The sequence below is a fragment of the Poromitra crassiceps genome (assembly GCF_964638095.1).
Source record: "Poromitra crassiceps genome assembly, chromosome: 4".
NCBI lineage: Eukaryota > Metazoa > Chordata > Actinopteri > Beryciformes > Melamphaidae > Poromitra > Poromitra crassiceps.
Window position 1 is genome coordinate 34430251 of NC_139626.1, and position 7418 is coordinate 34437668.

At 43.5% G+C, this 7418-nt stretch overlaps 1 long non-coding RNA gene across 1 annotated transcript; it reads left to right on the forward strand.

The window, feature by feature from the left end:
* Positions 1 to 815: 815 nt before the first annotated feature.
* On the forward strand, positions 816 to 6998 carry LOC310775317. Its single transcript, XR_014552650.1, has 3 exons — positions 816 to 1634; positions 2199 to 2678; positions 2868 to 6998. It is a non-coding gene; the product is annotated as an uncharacterized lncRNA (long non-coding RNA).
* Positions 6999 to 7418: the final 420 nt, after the last annotated feature.

Sequence of the window (7418 nt, forward strand, 5' to 3'; positions counted from 1 at the left end):
ATGAGCCCGATTTTGTCACCCATCATGTGTTTAAGCGCACGCCGCACGCACGCCCCCCCCCCCCCCCACACACACACACACAAACATGGTTGTTTTTATTCCACAGGTGAAGTATGGCATTTTCAAGCATTAGTATGATTTGTGGATTCAGGCTTGTTACAGAAATGCTGGTGGTCTCTCCAGATATATAGTATATATCTATATACCGTATATATATATATATATATATATATATATATATATATATATAGTCCCGACAATATAACTGTGTGATCTCATCTCTCATGGACACCTTCTGAAAAATGGGTTTGTTTTAATTATGGACATCATGGACTGATGAGCAGCCATAAACACCCCTAGGCTATTGTTCCTTCTATTTTAACTCATTGAGTGCCAAGGACGAGTATGTTCGTCAATTGGTTTAGTAACGTAGAGTGCCAAGGACGAGTATGTTTGTCAATTGCGTTTTTTGACAGTGGGACGTGGCTCAAAGCCAGATCCATCTCCTGTGAAAGTATGGTGCATGTTGAATGTGTAAAAGCTATTTTACGGACCCATTAGGTGGCGACAGTGCTCTCCAGATTAGAGAAAGGCGAGGAAAAACAGCAGAAAAAGCCGTGATGAAACCATTCTCATGAGAATCGTTTGGCTTTTCGCTGTCGCGCTGGGAGCCGGCGCACAACGGTGGGGGGCTCCGAAAATAGACTCTGGGTGCAGCACACTTTGAAACGCGCAGCAGAAAGCCCAGAAAGCCCAGAATCGGACGCATAGGCCATATTGTGACTAGCATTTTCGTTTACTTCCGTTCCCACGGCAGGGGCACTACACACTTTTTTCTCCATAAAAGAGATCTATAGGTAGAAAGTACAAATAAAAAAGTTCTACTCGTGTTATCCTGCAGTATTTTTTTAATCAGTGGTCAAAGACGGCACTATTTCTTACTAGGCGTACTAATCTGTGCAAGGGGAGTGGTGTGGTTTTGGTCACGTGGACCAATCGCGTAGCCGCTTTATTCCCTTGCCGTAATAACATTAGAGCCATGGCGACCACCAGTTCAAGCAGCGAAGAGGGGAAAAAGAAACCAAAACAGCGGAAAAAAGTGCGTAAAAGCCGGGAATCAAAGGACTCCAAACGATGCTATATGCACTTTTTGTCAGTACAGAATGAGGACGTGCAGGATTTTACCCAGACAAGGTGGGACACTTACAGGTCTGTCGTCAAACAGTGGCTTTGTCTGGACGGCGATAGTAAAGTTATCGCTGAAACTTTTAAACATTGCGTGGACGTGGATTTTGACCATGTTCCCGAGGACGCTGGATTTCACGCGACGTGTTACCGTCGCTTTATTTGTAAAAGACGTTTGGGTTTGGCTGAGAAACGCTGCACACAGATGGTGCAGGGGGGGGGAGAAGAAGAACCAGATGCAGCCGCAGCCTCGGACAGCATCGGCCCCGACGGAGCCACGTCTGAAACCCCCCGAAAGAAACTTCGGTCTCGGACAGGTTTGCCCGTCCGTTCTGCTGGCCCTGTCCTTCCAGCCATCTGCATCATTTGTAAAAAGGTGGACAAATATATTACTGTTGGTGGAAAACGGAAGAAGGATCAACTTTCACAAGCAGAGACAGTGTCTGCAGGTAAGCGACCCCCCCCCTCTCTCTCTCTCTCTATCTCACACACACACACACACACACACACACACACACACACACACACACACACACACACACACACACACACACGGGACTGAAAAACATGGAACAAGGAAGTGTGCAGATAGACAGGCAGAAAAGGCGGTGGTCTTGTGATGTAGTTGATTTATATATTATATTATATTACTTATCATTGATAAAAAAAATGTGTATCTACAGAACAGAGACTGAAACACCAAGGGGGGGCAGGTCACAAGTGCCAGCTGGCCCATTGTTCACTGTGTTATTTACAGCCCCCAAACCAACACACACACACACACACACACACACACACACACACACACACACACACACACACACACACACACAGAGAGAGAGAGAGGGAGCATTTTATTTTATTGCCTTGATCTCCTTGCCCCCCCCACCTCTTTTTTCTTGTAATAACAATACAATGGATAAAAGATACAAAAACAAATGTCACCCACTTTTTTTTATTATAAAATGTGTGATTTGACAGTAAAGCTGATTATAACTTTTTTTTGTTTTCAGGCCAGTTGCGGAAGGCTGCTGAGAAGAAGGAAGACTCTAGCGTTCTTTTGCATATCAAAGACAAAGACTGTGTGTCTCTGGAAGTGCGTTACCACAGGTCCTGTTACAGAGAATACACAAGGTCCTTGTCAAAGTCTACGGCAACACATACTGCAACCACAGATGAAGTGTGAGTTATTACATTGCATTAACACTGCACATTTCAAAAGTAAGGCTTTGACCTACAACAAATACTATTTTGTCTGTCTTTAGATACAATGTTGACAGCAGACCTCTTTGCACATGTTAAGTATTTTTTTGTCTGCGTGTGTGTGTTTTCAGAAATGAACAACCCTTTGCTGCCAGCTACAAGATATTCTGCGAACGAGTCATCCGTCAAAGGATTATCGATAAACAAGAAATCCTGAAAATGAACCAACTAAGGAAGAAATTCATAGACATCGTTAAGAAGAATGAGGATATTGATGCTTCAGACTACAGGTAACTGTGTCCTTGACAGTTCAGTAAATAAAAAGGAACCTCTTTCATACTGAAAAGTTTCCATTTTATTGATTTATTCGCTCACAAGAAAGGCTGACAGTATGTTTAAATGTATTTGTTTGTCATTGTGAAAAAAATCCCTTTATTTATACATTTGTGCTCGTCTTTTTCTATATTTTCATGTTGCAGGCAGGATAAACTGAAAAAGCGGTTGGCCCGTGATTTCCCCCAGCTGGTGTTTCACAGCCCTGCAACGCGCAACATCTCCGAACTGGTTTTTGTTGAAACATTATCAGCAGATACACTGTTAGACAGGCTACCGCATCCATCAGACACGACAACAACTGAGTCAACCGAGGTAAGCCAAGCTGAAAGTGACAATGAACACACATCTGGACAAACTACAGAGCACACAAGGACACTGTACAGTGCAGGACTGATATTGAAGAGACTTGTGAATGAAACTCCCGGGATGAAATGCCCCTGGCCTCCCACAGCAGAGGATTTGAATGTTTCTGACGCAAAATCTGTTGTGCCAGTTGAACTATTCAATGTGATTTCCTGGATTATAGGTGCAACAGAGGAACCAACACTAGACCATTATGTTGATATTCCTGAAGATGTGAACCTAAAAGTTTTATCTGTTTGTCAAGACATTGTGTATCTTGCTTCTAAAGGTCGGAAGCAGACGCCTAAGTCACTGTGTCTTGGTCTAACTGTTCGCCATTTAACAGGTTCATCCAATGTTCTGTCACTACTGAACAGATTAGGACACTGTGCTTCATGGAACACAGTTGTCAGTCTAGACACTAGCCTAGCGTCACTACAACTTCTAGAGGGCAGAGACAAAATCCCTAAGGGGTTCTCAAAGAAGGCACCAACCATACTGGTGTGGGATAACATCGATTTTGGGGAGGAGACACTGTCAGGTCGTGGAACTACTCACCATACAAATGGCATTATGGTACAAAGTTCTGTTGTTGAAACAATGTCTAGACCAGACAGACAGCCACTGCCGAAGTCAGTTTACACATTCAAAGCACCTCCTAGCATCCCGCTACAACACTATCCACAGACTAAAAGACAAGGGCCACAGAACTTGCTTCAGGATGAAAGTGTTCCATTGCAGGTGGAAACGTACAGGTTGAACACTGTGTCTGCTGCCAAAACAGAACTGGCATATGTTTTAGTGAAGAACACAGATGCTGAAGCATGTACAGTACCAGGCTGGACAGGTTTCCACACAATGCTACAAAGTGATGCCACTCTACCTAAGTCAGCACTGTATTATCTTCCAGTCATTGAGGCTTCACCGACAGAGATGTCAACAGTTAACACTATTCTGAAGCGAAGTGTTGAACTTGCTGATCAGCTAGAACTGGACCATGTAGTGTTAGTTTTTGACCAAGCTATATATGCCAAAGCTCAGCAAATCCGCTGGAAAGATGATGAGTTGACAAAGCGTCTTGTGGTTAGACTAGGTGAGTTTCATACATGCATGTCCTTCCTAGGCATTTTAGGAAAAAGATTTGGTGATGCAGGACTGCAAGACATACTCATCGAGTCTGAAGTCGTTGCCCAAGGATCCATCAATGGTGTGATCAGTGGTCATCATTACAACCGCAGCATGAGGGCACACAAACTTATGTATGAGAGTCTGCAACGTGCCAGATTCAGCACATTCCTAGACTCATTAACACCAGAGGAGAGAGATGAGTGCATGGCTGTCATCACTGAGATCAAAGACGCTTTCCCAGACAGAACAATGGATGTTTTGTGTGCAAATGAGAACTTTGACAAAATGTGTTCAAAGTATGCCGTCTTTGTGGAAACGAGAAGTGCAGAAAACCCAACGTTTGCCTTCTGGAGTTCATACATTGACATGGTACAAATACTACTGCTGTTTGTGAGAGCAACACGTGAATCAGACTGGCAGCTTCACCTGTCAACAGTGCGCCTGATGATGGCATGGTTTTTTGCTTACGACCGTGTAAACTATGCTAGGTATTTGCCTTCATACTGGCTGGAAATGGTCAATTTGCCTCTCACACATCCTTCTTGTCACAAAGACCTCAGTGTAAAAGGCCAGTGGACTGTCCAACGTCAAAGTGCCCATGGATTTGCCTCCATTGCTTGTGACCAGGCTATTGAGCAAACATGCAATAGAGATTCCAAGACAAAGGGTGGCTGGACAGGGATAACACTGAATCGGGCTGCAGTGTCTCGCTGGATATTGTCACAACATGAAAGAGCTGCCATAGCTAGACAATGTGAGTCAATGGCTGGTAAATCTCCTGAAACACGGAGACGAAAAGATCTGGACCAAACACGGATTCATGCCGATGAAAATGCTGTGACCAGAATAAGTTCCACCATAGATTCTATGCTGAACCCATTTGACATACACCAAGATGGCATTGTTTGTCTTAGCTCAGGGACAGTAGCAGCTGAAGATGTCAAGAATGATTTGCTTGCAGCACAAGAAAGAGGTGAAGAAGCTGTCAAAGTCTTTTTGGACCAAAGACTGTTGTCAAAATCAGTCGACATTTTCGCCCCCATCAAGGCACAAAAACTGAAGACCTTCAGTGACCAGGCAAAGACAAAGAAGAAATCTGCAGCAGGCAAAGATGTGATTCTGCGTGCTGACAAGAAACTGTTCTCCAGACTACTCATTGTTGGTCAAACTAGAAAGATAGACCTGAGGGAAGTTCTGTCCTACTCCTTGGGAACGGTTTCATATCCTTTAGCCAGTACTGACGGGTCACTAGCTAAAACAAACAAATCAGCTCTGATGAATATATTGGAGAACAAAGACAAAGACTGCTTAGTTCAACAAGTTCCGTCAGATGGAGCTATTCTCTTCGATGGCATGGCAGTCATTCAAGCCATTCGTTCCAAACCGGCTACCTTTGGAGAATTGGCTGAAAACGTACTACAGTATGTGCTCAAATTAGCTCTGCAGCACAAGTGTACACGGATAGACTTTGTCATTGACCAGTATCCAAAAATTAGCATTAAGAACCTAGAGCGGTCACGTAGGGCTGGGGTCGGTACACAACGGGTGCAAATCTATGGACGGGATCAAAAGGCACCAACGCAATGGAAAAAGTTTCTATCAGATGGAACAAACAAAGCAGAACTGGCAGAATTCCTCTATGTTGCATGGCGAGATGCTGACCTCACCATTTTGGGCAGGGACCTCAGCTTGTACATAGCACATGGAGAACTGTGTCACTGTGTTTCCGTAAAAGAGGGTTCACAAACTGTCACTGCTGTTCAAGAACTGACATGTGACCATGAGGAATATGACACTAGGGTATTTGTACATGCACAGCATGCTGCACAAGAACACCAAACTGTAGTCATCAAAAGCCCCGATACTGACGTGGCAGTGATTGCTGTAAGTCTGCAGAAAGATTTACAGTGTAGCTTGTATTTCTTCACAGGAGTAGGCAACAGAACGAGGATCATTGATGTGGCTAAGGTGTCAGCAGCTCTTGGCACCAGTGTTTGTTCTGCACTCATTGGCATCCATACCTTCACAGGTTGTGACTCGACCAGTGCCTTTCATGGCAAGGGCAAAGGGAAGACATTTTCTCTTGCTTGCCAGAAAGAAGAATACCTGACTGGGTTCACAAATCTTGGCAGCAGTTTTAACCTTGACCAGTCAACTTTCAACACACTGAGCAAATATGTGTGCCACCTGTATGGCCAATCATCTGCCAAAAACGTGAACGATGCAAGGTACAAATCATTTTGTACGGCATCATCAGCTTTGCCAGAACTGTCCATTCCCCCAACAAGTGATGCTCTCCACCAACATTGCAAAAGGGCAAACTACCAAGCAGCAGTGATGAGACGTTCTCTGACTAGTAGGATGTGTGCTCCTTCACCCATTGGCAATGGATGGGGCATGGAGGATGGGGAGTTAACAGTAACATGGATGACTAGAAATCCTGCCCCTGATAGTGTGTTGCAGGTAGTCCACTGTAATTGTAAAAAAAGCAAATGTGAAACTGGAAGATGTTCATGCATGTCTGCAAAACTGTCTTGCACTGATTTATGTCACTGCCAGGACTGTGAAAATGTGTCAAAGGAAACAGAAGAAAGAGGTACATGGGATGATGACTCTGATGAAAGTGATAGGGATGAGTAACCCAACATGTTACTATGTAGGCCTACTACTTGTTTTGTTCAAGAATTATTAAATTGTTAAAGAATTGCCACACTGCCTACATCCAGTTAAATGCAATGCATAAATGCAAACAGCACAGACTACTTACACAGCCAACAGAAGGTTTTATTGTGATGCATTTGTATGCTATTTTGTATTTTCATATATTTCCTTGGCGGGGGGGGGGGGGGGGGTGTACAAATGACAGATGCTGTGACACTTTGTGGTACTTGAATAAATGTTTCATACCATATGTTGTAATAATTCTGACCTCTAGTACTTTAATTTTTAGTCTTGTCCATTTTTTGCATTATTCCAATTTAGGGGGCGTGGTAACATTTTGATAGATTTTCTGCCATTTTGGTCCAAGGTGCCCTGATTTTCTTTTCTACCTTTCATTACACAGTAGGTTGAGACATTTTTTATGTATGAAACATAAGCTTTTGGCACAATTTACTGTGGAGGTTTCATTGTACTGTGTGGCAAACACTTAAGTTGAAGCATATTCTTTAACAAATATGCTACATTTCATGATCTAAATTCACATATGAGTAAACTAAAGGCAC